Source organism: Emydura macquarii, unplaced genomic scaffold (assembly GCF_026122565.2).
Source record: "Emydura macquarii macquarii isolate MOO-44397 ecotype Brisbane River unplaced genomic scaffold, CSIRO-AGI_Emac_v2 contig_1363, whole genome shotgun sequence".
NCBI classification, from domain to species: domain Eukaryota; kingdom Metazoa; phylum Chordata; order Testudines; family Chelidae; genus Emydura; species Emydura macquarii.
This window is the reverse complement of record NW_027131500.1, coordinates 782,036-801,151: the sequence shown is the minus strand read 5'-3', so window position 1 is coordinate 801,151 and position 19,116 is coordinate 782,036. Positions and strand designations below refer to the sequence as shown.

The following is a 19,116-nucleotide window of genomic DNA, read 5'->3' as shown; positions in this document are numbered from 1 at the left end:
CAGCTGTTTCTAAGCAACCGGATTTGTGCTTATCCTGTATTTGCAGGGAGTTAATTCCAGATATGCAGACCCATTAGATAGAAAGCTCTACCACCACCATACACAAGCTTCATATGGCATCAAGTTCTAGTGTTCCAATGAGCATAGATCATATAACAACTCAGAGGTGGTACCCAACATAGTTTGAGCCTAGACCATTTAGGACTTCATACAGGATAACCACTACACAGAATGTCACCTAGTAATGGATTCTGAGCTTTTTAATATAATTAATGATTTTTAAAAAAATCTGGGAAGCAACTGACCTTTCTTTCCTAGACATATTTATATTTCTTTGACATCACATGGAGTTATGAATTAGAGCCCCACTTCTACCAATAGATTAATCTGGTCATCTGCCTGAATCTAATTTCCTCCATGCAAAGTCCCATTAGTGCAAAATGCTAATATTTACTACCACTAGACATTCCAAGAGAGAGACCAACGTAAGTAGAAGAATTTGGCTCTGATTGTGAGTTCTGATAGCAAAGGCACAATGCTGGGTTTCTTCTCCCAGTATAATCTTGGATTTTCAAAAGCAATCAGCATTGGCTTAATGTGGCTCCCATTTAAGTTAATGGGAGCCCGTGTCTTCAATGGGAGCACTTTTGAAAATCTGACCTTTGATGCCACTTTCCCTTTTCACTCCTCTTTCTTCCCATTTCACCACTGAATGTAAATTTCTTTTATCAGTTTGGGTCCTACTTGTGACAAATTAATTTGAGCCTTAGCAGTTGCTGTAATATTCCAATTATTGGCCTTGATCTTCAAGTCCAGGACTGGTGGGAAGGGGAATCAAAGATGATTTTACACCAACTTTGAGTTACCTCATACATTGGACTACAGGTAGCCAGGTCAGGCAGCTGTAATTTAGCAAAGGATCATTGCAGTAGCTCAGGAATGCCCCCCCTCTCTAGCAAGTTCTGTATACTCAGGGCTGTGAGGGGGCCCATGCACTGGTGGTATTATTGGGGTTGAGGATCTGGCCCCTTGAACCTGCCTGCTTTTGAGGTAGTGCTTCCTTTCTAAGAAATATGGTCTTTCTTTCTGTACCTCTTCTTCATTTTCTCTTTCTGTGTAGAGCTTCCACTCCTCCCTTATTTTATTCCTATCACCTCTTCTGTTATTGCTCACTGGTACTTCCCTCCACTTCCATTGCCTATCATCTCACAATCTTTCTTGTCCCTCTCCTCTATGCTCCTGTTGACTCTTGCCTTTTTATTATAGCTACTTTTTGCACACTTATAATTTAAATTGTTGCTTGAATGACTTTTATATTCCCATTTCAAAATTTGCCCAGCTAATTTAACATCACTGCAGCAAGGAATGACCACTATTAGTGTGCATACCTCTAACCCTGCCAATGCCCAAATCTGGAACACTTGTGTGACAAACACCCAAAATGAGGGAGGGAAGGATGAGTGGACAGATACAAATAAATTCATGCTGGAAACAAAATATGGTGGGAATTCATTCATTTAGTGTAATTCACTCTTTCTGTAACCTCAGTTTCAAATTTTTTATTGCTGATATAAACAATTTTCAGCAATAGAAAGGAGAGGACACCAAATGCGTGTGGAAATTAGGAAATTTCACAATCTAAATGAATGACATCCCTTGAAATGAGGTATGTGACCGTGGGTTTGAAACAATCATGGGGAGCACCACATCAGGTTGGAATTGGCCCTATGAATTACCGAGGTTAATATTTTGATATGGAGCACTCCCTATTGCTTTTATTCACAAATCTGACATGATTCAGGACCTGTAAATGCCTGTAAGAAAATGTAAAAGTCAAAGTCAGAGTTCTAGTAGCAAATTAAGTTACCCCTATTGCACTCCTGTCCTGCTTTGAACTAATGTAAATAGATTATTGAGAAAATGCCAAAGCTAGGCATTGAAAAGGCCAAAGTGAATACAAAATGGTATTATTTTATTGTATTTCTGATATTGCCCTGATGGTAATCTGATTGGTGTACATTCTTGCTAATTAACAGCTCTATCTGCAACCTATTTATTATATGAAAATAATAGTGGTACAATGCTAAGGTGACAGATAAAGACAGGAAATGAAAAAGGGCTCATCAGCAATGTTAACTCAACAGCATTTACAGAGTGGAAAAGCTTTTAGCAGGGAAATAAAATTTGTGCTTCATCTGCTGGCCTCAGAGATCCTTACCTTGAGACAATCGTTGGTAGGGTCTCAAGAACAGAGGAATGGTGCTGCAAAGCAGCTGTCCTCTCTCATATTTCTGCAAAGACCAGGGAAGAGCGAGTCTCTGCCATACATGGATCTAGTTGGCCATTGTTTTTTGGATTTTTTTTTTAAACAGGAGGAAAAAATCTTTAAGGTGGACCAAAAAGTTAAGCTTCCTAGGCTTTACGGTGGCATAAGTATTTAAGCCTCCTCAAATGTTAAAGAGTATTAAATATTTAGGGAGTTAAGCCACTAATGACACACATTAGTCATTAACCACTAATAATATACATAGGCAAGCACACTCTTATACATGAATTTAAGTAGGTAATTCTTTAAGGAAAACTGAGGATTACTAAAATACATTCAAAGATGCACACAGGTGTGAACTAAAAAAAAATGCACACGCATGTTTATTCTCTTTATAGGAAGGAACACTCAGACAATTAACTAACATAGCTTTCAGTACAGTTCATAAAACTTTACTATTATGAAGTCAAGTGCTGTGCAAGAGCTGTATATTATTATTATTAATAACCAACCAATATTTTTCAGACTAGACGATTGAGTAGGGCTGGTAAAATTTTTCCATTGAAATTATTATTGATGGAAAATTAAGTTTTCTATTAAACTAAATTTTTGGCAAAAATATCAGCTTTCCACAGTGATTTCAATTTTTTTTGTTTTTGTGAAAAAAGTCTGAGAACTGAAAAGTTTCCAGCTTTCACCTGAAAACCAAAATAGTTTGGCTGAAAATAAATATCTCAATTCAGATATACCATCTTAGTGCCTCATGGAAATTATAGTTTTAATTTTTCTGTCCCCATTCTTCTCTGGGCTGGGCTTCCCTCTCAGATATCATTTCCCATGATGCACATTGGCCATGGTACTCCCATGATGCATTGCCTTGCCTCACAAAGAGGGGAACCATGGTGCATCATGGTAAAGGTAATCTGATCAGGGACCCTTGTCTATAGAAGAATGGGAGTATGAGTTACCTAAACTACAACTTCAATGAAGCACCGTAGTAGTTACAAATCAAACTACTTTGGTTTTAGATTTCTGGCCAAAAAGTCAAAATTTTCTCTCATGGATATTCCCATTTGTTCAGAGACCAAGCAGCAAAATTTTCATCCCAAAAGATGAATTCTTTTGAAAAGAATATATAAAGTTATAAGCATATAAAACAAGGAGATTTCCATTAAAACAATTCTGCAGTCTTAATGACAGTGCTTGCTACCAGATGAATGTTATAGTGTAAAGACGAGGTACTTTAATTCACTCCCATAAACTGCAGAAGGTTCATCAGGGCTCTTACAGGTCTTTCTTCAAGACCCTCTGTCTGAATGGCACTCTGCTAGCTTAAGTGATTGGAGACCTTCAAGGGGTAAGGGTGTATCCTGGCCACGAAGAGATGAGGGAGTGGGAATGTTCTCCTTCTCTCCCAGCTGGCAGCAATGAGGAAGGAGAATAAAAGGGGAGGCCCTCTCCCAGCAGCCAGCATGAAGGGAGAAAGGTGAAGTTCTTACATGATATGCCATCATGTCACAGCATTACAGCTCAACATAATGATGATTTGCAACAGTGCAATTAGACCAGACTAGACTAGCAACAGTGTGACTAGATGTTACATTAGGACATGATTAATTTGTGACTCTGTGACTTTATTAGATGACAAGTAGCTGTCCAGCTGTTAAAATTGAGTAGTGCAGCTCTATCTGGTCTTTGTTCAGTGCTGGATTTTTCCATAACACGAGTGAATAGAAATAAAGAATACTGAGCATGATTCTGCTCTCATTTCCACCCTGGTGTGAAAGGAGAATCAAGTTTATAAATCACGTAAGATGAAATGTATTCCACTTACATAAAACCTGAGCGGTCCAGTTCTATGTAAGCGAAGTGCTACCAGTGCAGGGCCACTAGCCCTCTACAGCTGCTTTCCCTACTCAACTCACATGGAGGGGCTACCAGGGTACAACAGCAGCTGCACCCCTCAGCACCAGTTGTGTTGGGTCCTGAGACAAACTGATCTACGTAAATGTTGAACCATTGCCCCAGGCCTGCCCCAAAACTATCCACTGTCATCCTCAACCTTCTATGCTGATCCATATAGGCCCAGTGCGGAGACTTCTTTTGTGGCTTGCTCAGCCAGCTGATCCTGGTGCATCCCCCCTTTGATCCTTAAGTAGTGAAGAGGGCAGTGTGCTTGCTACCCTCCACACAATGGATGAATTTCAGTCATCCCGAATACATTGTTCTACCATTTTTAAACTCTCCTGATTTCTTTTTTCAACATGGTCATAGAGCTTTAAACAACATTTAGTTAGTACAAATATCCACTAATCTCTGTTCTTGGTAAGTGTGCATAACACACAGTAATCTCCACAGGAGCTACCTGTGCCCATCAATGGCAGAACAGATGTTGAATTCAAATTTTTTATCAGGGTGAAATTCTTACTATACAAGTAATCCTAGCTAGCAGGGAACAACCTTAGTTGTTTCTAGAAACACTACATGCTGAAAGCAACAACTGTATTTGGAACACAGACCTCTACACTTGGAACAAATCAAGGAAATTCTGAGATGTCCTGAGATGGTGTAGGTTCCATTATCAAAAGCTTACACATACTCCCCTGTTTGAATTTATACAGACAGCAGTGACGTCACATATGTTTATTTAACCAACTCTAACTGCTCTGAGTGAACCTTTACTCTCCAAACACATTGCATTACAAGTAACAGTGCTAGGCTATTCAGAACTTACTAGGCTCCCTGGGAGTGTATCAGTTAAATAAAGTAAAAAATTCAAATCAGGAAGTTTATTATTTTTTCACTGATATATTTGACATCACCTTTGGAGAGTGAACAAAGACACACTGTGAAAGGGAGAAACCGGCACAAAATGTTACAGTGTGTTTTTTATGAATGCAGAGGTATATTTAAGCAAAGAAAGACATTCCACTTCTCTCCTGAGACTTCCTTCATTCAGCTGAATTATAGTGCCACATTCACACCACTACAATTCAGGCTGTGTCAGCAGTTCAGATACTGACTCCTAATTGCAGGAGCTTATTACTTGATCATAAAAATTAACGGTAGGCTGAAATTTAGCATTAGTTGGTGTCAGTTCCAGAGCAATTGACTATAATTTTTTTAAACAAAATGTTTCATCATTAAAAAGGAACAAGTGGAAAATTCCACTATAGACATTCCTTCACCCTTACTTTTCATAACTCAAATATTATTCTGATAAAAATAAGATTTGGAAAGAGTTTTGCCAATAACAGTCTAGTATTTTTTTTTCTCCAAGAGGATCTATTGAGAATCACACATTACCTCCAGACTTCCATCTGCGAGCATGCATCCACCTCAGTGGAGACCACAATGCAGCAACCAACCTTCTGTCTAAACAGTATTCCTTTCAGACGAGCTTAAAAACCTCTCCATAATGGATCATCCACAGACAGGCTATAAGTCATTCACCCTACCTAACAATTGTTAAAAGATAAGACAAGCTTTCATTACTGCATGGTGGGAGAGCTGGGTAAATTAGTGAGGAAGAAAGATCAAGCTGGGGGAGGAGGAAGTGGGGTCTTTCAGCGAGGGATCAGAAGGCACTCCTGAACCCTTCACTGTTCAGGAAGACGAGAACGTAAGAGAGAAGCACGCTAGATGAGGAGAAGGAGAGGTTAATGAGAAGTGAGTGAGAGAAGATGGCTAGGATGGCCCAGCATTGAAGCAGAAAGAAGTAGGTCAATTTGTTGAGGAGAAGCACAAGTCAGTTGATTCCTTTTGGTCAGACATGGGAATGTGGCTTGACAAGGTGGTTTAGTCTGATAAAATTAAGTGGACAAAATAACCAGGTCACTGGACGATTATGCATCACCTCACTATCTGTTTGAATGTCCTTATTAGCTGAGGAAAAGTCAATCAGCCAAAGGTGTGTAAGCTGAGTGATGCAAATCCCACATAGCTCTGAGCTTACTGTCTGCCCAGAACTAGGGGAAGCAAGATTCTGGGAATGGGATCCACATTTCCTACACCAGTGGGAAACACTAACATAGGGCGTTAACCTAGACCTGCATTTCTGAAGAACAAATATAATAAGACACCTAAAATGTTAAATTTTATACAACAATCTATATTTTTACCAAAATATATATTATACAATAAAACTATATACACACTTTCTAAGTTTCTGTGAATGTTTTTCTTTTACAAAAAATAAACTGAAAAGCCTCCCTATAAAATGTAATGAGTTAGGAAGCCCAGTAACAGCTTTTCAATAAGAGAATTCATCCCTACAGCTTTTCTCTCATGAAAAGTTTAATACAGAACACTACTGTATTTTTAGAGGTAGATTTGCTTTTACATGTGGCCCAGGGTTTGAAAAACCAACTATGCTGAATTGAGGCATACAGTACACAAGAACATAGTAATTGTGGTAAACTAGTGGTTCACAATGTATGTGAGCTGATGGACTAAGTCTCTGTAAACTGTCATTTAGTGCTAGCATCTTGTTTAGCGAAGACATAGCATGCAGCAGGAAGCTGATCATCAAAGCTCAGAAGAGTGATTGATCTCAGAAATGGAAGAATCTGCTTTGCTTTTTTAGATATTTTCTTCATTTTGGTCATAGTAAAGAAGAATACAGGAATGTAGTTGACAAATCAGAGTTTTTAATCAGGAGGTGTTGTCATATCACTGGGGCAAAACATTTTTTTCCCCAGAGATATGTTAACGCCCCATAATCAAAATAAATGTTACATGTGAAGTATAGAGATCAAAGTACTTTGAAAACTGTAAGCCACATCAAGTATTCTTATAATGGAGAAAGGGCTGTTATAAAAATATTTTATTAGTAGTTTAAAGAAGCCTGCTTTTAAACTTGCCAACAGCTCAGGTTAAGTAGGTGCATACATTAACATCAGTGAAAGAAAAATTAAACCTTACATTGCACTATTTTAGATTATCTATTGTCTCTGTACTACATGCAACAAGCAAGCAAGTCAAGGAAAAACAAGTGAATCAACTGGAAAGATGATTTATAAATACTAAGCATTTCTGTTGCTATAATTGAGAAATTCTGTTTACTTATTTACTTTGTTTACTTTGATTGTATTTTACTAACTTTAAAACATTTGAAAACGGAAGAAATCTAAAAATATAATGATCTGGGGTTTTGCTTTAGATCTTCTCTTATGATTTGGCTATAACAACCTGAAAGCTAAATTATTAAAATTAAATTTAAAGCCCATCCCCTTCTAAAATGTAGTACATATAACTTTAGATTAATATTTCATAGAGTCTCAAAAAAAAGCACAATAAGGAAGGACATAAACTCCTGTCTCTGCATAACATATTTGGGTTTGTGCTTATGTACAGAAATAGAACATATAGCTGACAAATACTAGTAGTCAGTGGCAGGTTCTCTCTGAACATTAATTAGAGACTCAAGAAGGTCAATCATGAATGCAGTAAGAAAAAATAAATCCTTAAGAAAAAAATACGACTTACCAGACGGACAAGCTTGGCTGTTTCTCAAGTACAGAGGAAGTAAATGCTTCTACCCTTGTACATGCAGATCTTGTTTATTCAGCCCTTTCAGAAGGTTTGCACTTGAGAAAGGTTTAAGTTTAAGTCAACTCCAAGAATCTGTAAGGGAGAAAGAGAAGGGGATAAGAGAATAAAAGAACCTCAGCTGCTGGCTGGTTCTACTGTTCTAGAAGCATTTGAGCTATTTTCAGCAGCATATGAGTTTGCCTACAATCAGAATGAAAATGCAATACAGAAAACCAGCCTTCTCCCCACACACACACAAATCAGGAAACCCACAACAACAATTTTGTGCACTGTCCAAATTTTCATTTAAAGAAACAGAAGGAACAAGTAATGTTGCTGAGGGAAAACAGTGTAAAAAACACATCCGGGGCCTTTAAGACAATATTACCTCTGGGCTCATGAAATGAACCACTATATTTTCTTTTAGCTTGGAAAAGTAATTTCAAGTTTAATCATCACTGAAGATGCTGTGCCATCTCTACAAAAGAGTTTTTCTCTGAGCTGGAAGGGCTTTCTCTTTTGCTCATTTTGTATTCAAGTGTTTTTGATCTAGTTGGTGTCAGTGTCTGATGACAACCCAGTCTCCTAAGATAGGCGCCAGCAGTTTATTTTCAGTCTGCATCTACATTTTCAGTTTCATGAACTATGCTATTTTTAATGTCTGGATATTTTTGACTGTGGCCTGAGACTGTTGACACTGTACCTTATTTGTCAGTAAGGACTGGGGACCATTCAGTGACATAATAGAGTTACCCACATACCGGCCCCCATCTATTGCAAAAATGACATGGAAAACAAAGCGTCTAACACAAGTTGGGCTAATGATCACTGGAAAACTTAGCTTCGTGCTCATGCTCTTCTGGTGCATGAAAGCCATTTCTCTGGGGGTCACAGATAACATCAGTAAACTGAAATCAGTGAAGAAACAGCCATCATCACTTAACCTTCTGCAGCTTCTTCTGTCATGGGAAGAAGCTTTTCAGGATGTTCTCTATACATTTTTTCCTACCTATTGGGGCAAGCACAGCTGACTGTGTGCATCATCAAGACAGCTTCTCACATCCCATCACATCATTATATACTGCCCTTCACAAGTCTGTTATTTCCATTAGAAGGGGGAAAAAATAGTGATCTGAAACTACTTTCTAATCTGGATCCAAAACAAATCCATGCTGGGTAGATTATAACATGCTTTATTACATCTTTAAATCTAGCTCAGATTTTTATTTAACTGGTTAGCTCATTTGGATAGGTTTTATGAGTTCAATCACGGGACAGCTACAGCTTCTTATTTGCTGATGTATGGTACAAGAATGGCTGGCATTTGAAGAATATTTTTCCTGACGCCTGAATCAGGATATCAGACAAAAATGCAGCAGCACCAATGTAGTAAAGAAATTTTATATTGGCAATTTAAACAAAATATGAATGAGCACCTAAAGGTTCCTCATAAATGTCCAATTAAAAATAACGTGCTCACCAACCATAATTCATTACCAATCACAGTGATGAAGCTGTCAAAGTCTGAAAATGAAAAAGAACCTATGTTTCTACGTAAGGGGAAGGATTCTCACAAAACTGATCCTTACCATTGTTAGTTAACAATTGTTCTTAAACAGGGGCACTAACAACATAACCATTAAATATTTGACGCTAAGTTAAGCATTATTATTGTTTCTTTCCAAGTTGTCATCCCTGTTGACACATATGCACACAATTAGAATGAAGGAAATGTTACAAAAATTGATGCCCAGTCACCTTCTCAACTGGTTGAATGTCAGCCAAATCAATCTAGGACCACTATCTTACCACAAACATTCATCCATAGAAGTACAGAAGAGTTCAGCTCTATTACACTATAGACTGATATCACTAAAAGTTTAAGAACTTTAAGGTTTAAGAACTCCCAATTCTTACTTTTTACATTTATTTTTTAAACTGGGTTAACTCTCTGAATGCTGGATCAGACATAAACTTGTGACCCATTAAGGGCACTGTCAGTTGAGACAATCTAGATTGTAAATATATATGACAAGTGCACTGGGCCATTAATGTGTCACTTTTCTAGATTTCACATACTCAATAATACATTGCTATGGTAGTTAAGAGGTCAAACCACCAAGAATTGATACATACAGATGAAATCCTGATACTACATGTATTCTCACAACCAAAAAATTAGATTCATACAACATTGGAGCTATGTCTTAATGTCCAATTGTTAATATAGATTAATAAATTAAGATACTCTAAGGTCTGCTGTTATGCAGTGCTATATATCTTTTGTGAAACAATGTTCTCAGAAGATAGCCATTCACTGCACTGAGCTCCCTGATTTGTCATCAGCATGTAATCCATCTCGGCACCTTAATTATTTATTGCATATTCTTTACAATTTATTTTGTGTAAATCATAATATATCTGTTATCTTTTATAGCATTTAACAACCCTGCACAGTAGTACTGCTTTGGTATATGTTAATCATTCATTTCAATTACTGGATATAAATCTTATCAGATGATGGTTAGTTATGAGAAATGTGTTATAGTTTCTAAATATTACTAAAAACGTACATACCATCTGGCCCTCTCCTGGCCAGATCTGATCATCCCTATGTTTGTTAGCAAAACAGACACAAAGCACAGACACAAAAGGCAAGAAAAATAATAGCCAGATCCCTGTCATCGTTGCAAAGGCTGTTACATTACATTTTTCAGACAATATTAATTGTACTATTTGCCTTTTCACTAACACTGGCAACTCTGACACAAACTCATTTGTAGAATTGTTTTATTGGAGCTTATGATACTATTTAATTAATGACCAGTACAAACTAATCAAAACTAACTGAAAATGATAAAAAATACATGTTGAGTAGACATCCTGTTCAAGGCTTCATGCAATTCAATGTTTGGATAGTACAGGAGAAAGTTTGAAAAACCACTCCAATATCTTAAATTGACACGTAAAGAATCTAGATAGATTAAAACAGTAACAGAGGATCACCACATGAGGGTAAATTGTCTCTTCAAAATATCTACATACCTTCTATTAGTGATAATGGGAGTTCTGCATAGTTATTGAAGGAAAAATATAATAATTACAGCAATTCCATTAGAAACAGTTTTCTAGGCTTCTCCAGCCACTGCATATGAGCAAATCCTATGGGAATTGTCTGTAGGCAATGGCTGGAGAATTGTTCCTCCTTTGGAAAGTTTTCCAGACTAGATTACTCAAAGCGGCAATGTTAACAAGGAATCCTTCAAGGACTTTTAGGACTTTCTACAAATCAAATGACAGTGTAAAGGGGGAATACCATTTCTCAATAGGTTTTTAAAAGCATAGAGCATGAAACAGCCACCAAATAATGCCTTTTCCAAATAGCACCATTATGTACAGCTGTGCAAACAACTGATTTTTTTTTTTTTGGTTCACTTGCTGATCAGAGGGGGGAAATTGGAAAAAACTCATTTTTAAAATGTTTTGGCAAACTGAAAAGAAAAAAATTTCTGTTTTGGACTGAATTAAAAACTTCCATTTTTGAGTGTTTATTTTACTTTCAGTTAAAAATGGAAACATTGCATTTTAAAAAATGTCAATTTTTTTTTTTAATTCTGCCCTCTCCCCAAACCAAAACAATTAGACAAATTTGACATGAATTCACAAAGTGTTTTAGTCCATCCAGATTTACATTTTTCCACTAACAATGTTTTGTCCAAAAATTTTTGCTAAGCTCTACTATTTTGCACTATCTTAGTGACCTGGCTGAGCTGCCCAAGAAATTGATGAGTTAAATGATATATTTGGTGTTGCATTATTTCTAGTGTTTGCAAGATATGTTTCTAATTGGTTACTGAAGCAGACTTGCTCTTATATACAGCTGTGTCAGGGAAAACAACAAGAGACTACTTTATTAAAGACATTGCAGGAAGCAGTCAAAGATTTCCACACCCAGTGGGAGTGGTGGATTGCAATCTGCATGGATGTTGCCAAGCTGACAACAGATAAGAACAGCAACCAAGTCACATGGATCCAAAACATTCTACATAATGCCTCACAGCTTTAGCTTTTGTATATGCTCCCAATCTCTTGCTGCCTATAAGATGTCTTGAAAAAAACATGTCTTTATAGAGGTTATAAAGTAGTAAACTAAAGGCCTAGGCAATGAATTTTTGATATTTTGCATTGCTCTTTTATCACGAGTTCCTCTTACAATCAACTCCACTTTCCAGATGAATTGAGATGGCTGTCATGAGGTGAAGTGCTAATTCAGCTCTTCACATTAAGAGCAGAAGTGCAGGTTTTTCTGAATGATCAATCTCCCTTTGCAGATTCCATCAGTAATTCATTTTGGATAGCATTGCTTAGCCTGCGTTGTTGAATAAGCTGAGTTCTTCTCCCTAGAGATGGAACAAGAATTTTCTGTCCATGTGCGTGATTCATCAGAAAACTTTTAATTTGGTCTTCCTGAGCATAAACAGGAAACTTGTAGTAGTTTCCTCTTGGCTCAGATTTTGTGGAAGGAATTGAGGAACCAGCCAGGAATTATCAGGAAGCATCTGACCACTATAAATGAATGTCTGAAGGAACACAGGTCCAGCTGTGGTACTATTTGCCCAGTAACTTCTGTGTGAAAAAGGTGGATTACAAGACCCTGCATCGAAGATGTTATTGACTCCTCAGCACTGACTGGACCATTGTAAGACAAATTGACAGGCATCTCTCATGAAAAAATTCTGCAGGTGACTTTGTCTAGTCACCTAGCTTTAATTGCAGGTGCCTAGACAGTTCTGTTCTATTTTTCCTTCTTTTAGCTTGAGGAGACAGGTTTTTCTTCAATGCTTGCAATAAAAATTTGATATTGACCATCAACTAAAAATGAAATAAATCTATTGTTTCCTCTATCAAACCTTGTATAGAACAGGTTTTGTCAACAAGAAAGGCTCATCTAACATATTAAATTATAAGTTTTTATCTCCTTTATAATATTTGCTTTTTCAGACATCATACTTAACTGGTATTGTCATGGTTACAAAATTTCACTTGCTCACAGTTTGGATTCTTGTTAGACAATCATGAAGCATTCTTAATCTGGAATGGAGTCATTAGCTCTGAAAGCTTGGGAAACTGTTCTTTAGCTTCTGTCTCTGAGATCTCCTACATTACAATAGGCACTGGAGTCCCCTGGAAAAAAACAGGTCATTTACCAGCCCAGCGTATTTTCAGCACCCCCAAATCCTAATTATATCTCTAGTCCAGGTGAAAGAAACAGGTTTTATGCCACCTTTGAAATGAGTAGCAGATAAATCCAGGCTCCCTGCCAATCACATTCTCAGAAAACCAGATCTAGGGTGAAATCTTGGCCCCATCAAACTCTATGGGATGAGGATTTCACTCCTGATATTTAGGGAAATGTGAATGACATTGTTCAATTAGCCTGTATTTAGTAAGCAGAATCTGAACGTCCTGCTGAGCTGGCTGCGGGGAGGGGTAAAGGTATAGAGGCCAGACTGTATTTGCATGAGGAAACCCACTCTGCTTAGGTGCTCAGCATGATGGGACTGCTTTGCCCAAAGGATCCCGTTGGCTGGTGCTGGGTTACAAATCATCTTAGTGTTAAATGCAGGGTAATGAAATGTGGTTCCCCTTATTGTATGAGCAAAGGGCAGCAGAACTGTGCTTAGCCTGTTCTGATTGATGGGTCACTATCATAGGAACAGAACTGGCTAAGCAAGGGACTGGATGCCAGAACCCTGTGAAGGGAGAGAGGGGGTGGGGATAGGTATTCATTCCTGTCTGGAAGTATGGGCTCTGCCTAAAAGCCCTAGGCATGGTCCTGCTGTTTGAAGATAGAGCTAATTAAGATTCCATTAGGAGTCTTTTGTTTCGTTAAATGCTCGCTAGAACTGAACTCATCTACTGTGGGACAGTACTCCTGCCCCACTTCAGCACTGAGATTCATCCACTAAGAGCTGACATCACGGAGAGCTGAGAATCAGAGAGCTTGGGGGAACCTCAAGAGATCAACCGGCAGCAGTGATAGTGGAGAAGCAGGTGGTAGCGGAAGATGATGATGTACAGCAGAGCAGCCAACAGGGTAGCTGGTGGAGCGGCCAGCAGGAGACTGGCAGAGCAGCAAGCTAGCAGAGTAAACAAGTTGCCTTCTTCTTCCCCCCTCACAACCAGGGTGGGAGGTGAACTCCACAACTACACCTCTAGACTTTGGGTCTTCCCTGACTAAGGACAACACCTATGAGTGGAGTGCTGTGAAGGGAGGGGCATATTAAAGGAACTTCTTGTTGCTGGACATAAGAACCCGAGGCAAAAGAAAACTGCCAAATGTACTCTGGAATACATATTTTGTTCATGGTTTTATGCATGTGAATCCTGCTTGTGGTGTTTTCCCAAGTTAATGCTGGGTTACTTTTCCTCTTTTATTAAAAGTCTCTTTCTACACTCAGTCTCTGTGCTTGCAAGAGGGGAAGTATTGCCTCTAGAGGAACCCAAGGGTGGTGTGTAATTATTCCAGGTTACTGGGTGGGGCTTTGAGCTGGTTTTGTGTTGTATTGTTAAAAGGGATCCCTAGATATTGAACCCAGCCCTTGTTGCTGCTGATGCCGACTGGCAGAAGGGTTACACATTCACCCACTGCACTAGACATTTCTGATTATTATAAAACGTACTGGGATACATTACATGAGGATATCCTCTAAAAAATTATGGTGTCATTACCCCAACCATATACATGAATGCCAAGTAACTACATTAAATCAGGATAAGGAAAATCTCAGGATGAAGAAAAAAATGTGTAACAGTGTTTTAGTAATTATGTTAATCCTTATCCAGCACCTATGCCAATTGCTTTTAACTGGCATCAGTCTACATTATCCGTATTCTCATAAGGTAAAAAAGCTGTGTTAACTGCAACTACAATTGATAAATTGCACTGACAATAATATTCTGGTTATGTTACTAGTAAAACAGACCTGCCTCTGTTCCAATATTAATTTCAAGTGATCACAAAAATATATAGGGGCATAAATATGCAAAAGGATTTAACAGGAAATACAAAACAAGAGTCTATTGTTTATCAAGTTCTCTGTGTGTACTGCCAGTCCATTGTTTCAGGAACTTTGTACAAGGTCACTTTTCTTTACATGCTCTCTTTTCTGCCAGAGCTTTGATCACTTACTGTGTTTTTAATTATTACAGATATAGGCCCTGAATCTCTGAGGTACAATGAGAATGCAGTAGGAGCTGAGAGAGCATAGCAACTTACAGGGATGGGCTCATGGTAATTGGGGCAAAATTCACCTTTGTGCAGGAGGCTAAGCACAGTAGGTTAGCCCGACTGTGGGCATAAATGGGAACAAGGTGGCATTAGGCTACATGCTGGCCTTTTACAGAGAGGTAATTTTCATACTTGCAGAATACAGATGACCAGCTTAGCGAAGGCAAAAGAAAAGGAGCTACATGAAAACTGTTCCTAATTTTTACTTCCTAATGGGGTGAGTATAATAGCTGTTGCTGTTAAAGGAATAAATAGAAAGGCAGTGGACTCCAGTCCCATGCTTCTACAGATCTGAATCCCTGCTAGGATGCGAGGGTGAGGAGGGAATATGGTATTTATGAAGAAGAGTTGAATACAAAAGCCTACGTTGTTAATTTAGAAGCAAGGAGAACTATGACCAAGTGATAGGCAAAGGCAGACATTTTTAATAAATTTATCATTATGTTCACTCAGAAATGTTCATGTATCCAATTTATTTTGCTTCTATATTCCAGCTGACTTGGCATCTGAATATATGACACAAAGCCGTTGGCCACCATCCATCCAAACCTTGAGGGCATCCAGGTATGGTTGGTAAACTTTGTCTCTTTGGTATGTATAATATGTAATTAACTCTGCTAGAGACTGATTTTTTTCTGATGTGTTTGTTCAAGAAAGCTGAACTCAAACTCATGACTTAAGGCCAGAAGGGACTATCATGATCAACTAGTCTGACCTCCTGCACATCACAGGCCACAGAACCTCACCCTCCCATTTCTGCAATAAGCTCATAAGCGCTGGCTGAGTTACCGAAGTCCTCAAATCTTGATTTAAAGACTTCAAGTTGCAGAGAATCCACCATTTACTTTAGTTCAACCCAGCAAGTGACCCATGTTCCATGCTGCAGGGGAAAGCAAACCCCACTTCCTTTTCTGAGGTCTCTGCCAACACGTCCTTCCCGACCTCAAATATGGCAATCTATTAAACTCTGAACATGTGAATGAGACCCACCAGTTAGACACCTTGGAAAGAATTTGCTGTAGTAACCCCTCCCCATCTTGTGTGTGCCATCCCTGGCCACTTGACATATTTGCTAATAGCAGATGTGGATGGGTCATATGCCATTATAGACAACCTCATCACACCATCCCCTCCATACATTTACCAAGCTCAATCTTGAAACAAGTTAAGTATTTTGGCCCTCCACCACTCCCCTTGGAAAGCTGTTCCAGAATTTCACTCCTCTGATGACTAGAAACCTTCATCTAATTTCAAGCCTAACTTTGTTGATGGCCAGTTTATATCCATTTGTTCTTGAGCCAACATACATAAAACAGCTTCTCCATTTCTCTGATCATCCTAGTAAGCCCTTGTCTGCACCTGTTCCAGTTTGAATTAATCTTTCTTAAACATGGGAGACCAGAATTGCACATAGTATTCCATGAGATCTGACCAGTATTCTGTATAATGGTAATAATACTTCCCTATAATGCTCCCTTATCTCTACTGCATCTTAGGACTGTACTAGCCTTTTTCATGGCCACATCACCTGGGTGGCTCAGTTATTCTGTGATAGACCAATACACCCAAGTCTTTCTCCACTTCTGTTGCTTCCAGTTGGCAAGTCCTCAGCTAATAGCAAAGACTCTTGTTGTTAGTCCCTAAATGCATGAACTTGCACTTTGCACTATTAAATTTCATCCCATTTCTGTTACTCCAGTTTTCAAGGTTATCCAAATCTTCTTGTATGACATTCCAGCCTTCTCCTGTGTTGGCAATACCTCCCAACTTTGAGTCATCTGCAAATTTTATTAGCACACTCCCACTTTTTGTCCCAAGGTCATTAATTAAAATGTTAAATAAGATTGGGCCCAAGACTAATACTTGAGGAACTTCACTAGGAATTTCATCTTTCAATATGACCCATTATAGTCTCCCCTTTAACCAGTTCCTTACCCACCTTTCAATTTCCATATTAATTCTCATCTTCTCCAATATAACTAATAATTCCCCATGTGGAACTGCTTCAAATACTTTTCTGAAATCCAGGTAAATTAGATCTACTGCATTTCCTTTGGCTGGAAAATTGTTTATCTTCTCAAAGAAACAGATCAGGTTGATCTGGCACTATCTACCCTTTGTAAAAACATATATTTTTTCCCCAATTACTATTTAGCTCTGTGTGTCTTTAATTACTCTCTCTTTCAAGGTTTAATCTAAGGGTTTGCATACAACTCAGGTCAAGCTAACAGGCCTGTAGATTCCTGGATCACTGTTTGTTCCTCACTTAAAAATAGGTACTATATTTGCCATTCTCCAGTCATGGTGTACGCATCTGGTTTTCAGCGAGGACCTGCGTTTTCACTCAGTTTCCTACCTGGGTTTGACTGAAGCACAAAGAGGTCAAGTAACTTACTCAGGTCATCAAACGAATCACTGTTTTATCACAGGCTAGAAAAAAATCAGAATCCTCCTGACTCCTAGTGACTGACCTCTAAGGCTCTTTCACTCTACACTGTCACTTTCACACAATTTAAGCATGCAGTCATTTACCCTCCAGAGTTCAGGGAAGGTAGTTTATAGGGCCTGGTGAGCACAAATAATTAGGAGATAGCCATAAAGAACAATCAAATATAGTATTACCAGGATCCTTAAAATGCAGAATTGGACTAGCTCTGCTTTTTGCAGCTCACACAATTCAGTGATTCTTACACCTGGGCTTATTTTCTAAATTTTCCAGCTAGCCATTGAAAACTTCGGAGACCACATCAAGTGTCTCCATTGTTTACATGGTTTTCTTCATAATTAAAGAGACATTCCCCCTAAATGTATTATTGTGGCAATACAGAACCCTAGCTTTCGGAGCAGGGAGAATGATTGTAAAACAGGATTTGATGACCTGTGACTTCTGGGAGGATCCTACTATTAAGGGTTAGGTAAAGGGAGTGTCTATCAATTACATGTCATGACAGATCTCTTATGATGAGATTGGCGATTTGTTAATGTTGTCCACCTTGTCTTTTGACAAAGTGTAATTTCACCAAATTTTCACAGAAAATTTAAATAGGATGACCTATGCCAAAATAAAATATCAACAAATCAAAACAAAACAAAACAAAAGAGATGCTTTGTGACATCTAAAATAAAAGTCATTTCAATTAGTTAGTGACCTTAATGGAAGTGGCTAAGCACCAAACTATTTGTTTTCTGCAGGGAATTTGTTGCTTTTTCCTACTTTGATATTTGTGGATGTTATCCTAATTTTTCTTTGTGAACAGCAGGTTCTATAAATATAGATGCAACTATACAGTGAAGTCCTCTTTTTCTTCTCCCTCAAGAGATTCCATAACCTGCTGAAGATTCTGTGTTTCACTTTTGAGTTTCTACTAGAAGAAAGTTGGCTGCCAGCTTTGCATCACTTGGAGGTACAGACTTGACTTATGTTACGGCAGGCTTGAAAAGTAATGAGAGGTAACAATAAATTAGACACAATGTAGGCTTACTATGGCTGCAGATAACATGAAGTTTGAAATCTTCAAGACAGCAAGAGGCTGAATGGAAAACTGATGTCATGAAAATAATGATCAACGTTAACGTTGTTCTAACGAGAAATACTAAGCACTGCAAGGCAGTGAAAAACTGAACTGATGACCCAGAAAATAAGCTTAAATAAAATCAGATTAAGAAATATCAGATTGTTGGAGCTGCCTGAAAATATGCAGATAGGAGAAGCTGTTGGTTTTTTCCTAATCAATGAAGATGTTCAGAACGGGTAACATTGTATAAATTTTCATCTGTAATAAGTTACAAAATAATTGTCAAAGGACAAATGCTGCAGGATACTATTACACAGCAATATTATTGTAACTGTCATGAAAGGTCAAATACTATAATATACTATAGACAATGAACTCTGGTTCCATGCCCTGAGGAGCTTACAGTCTAAGATACACACAGGGAAGGGAACAGCTTAGAAGTTTGGTTTTTATTAATATTAATTTTATAAATAAATTTATTGAGTTAATGATAAGTAGTATGGATGGGCTTG

General features: G+C 38.1%; 1 protein-coding gene across 28 annotated transcripts in view; it reads right to left on the bottom strand.

The window, feature by feature from the left end:
* The window catches only part of SORBS2 (sorbin and SH3 domain containing 2), a 400,789-nt gene that overhangs the window by 232,074 nt on the left and 149,599 nt on the right, over window positions 1-19,116 (bottom strand). For all 28 annotated transcript variants that reach the window (XR_010920450.1, XM_067551608.1, XM_067551605.1 and 25 more), the window contains one exon: window positions 7,754-7,891. The gene's annotated coding sequence lies outside the window, so the exon portion shown is untranslated. The remainder of the gene's footprint in view (window positions 1-7,753; window positions 7,892-19,116) is intronic.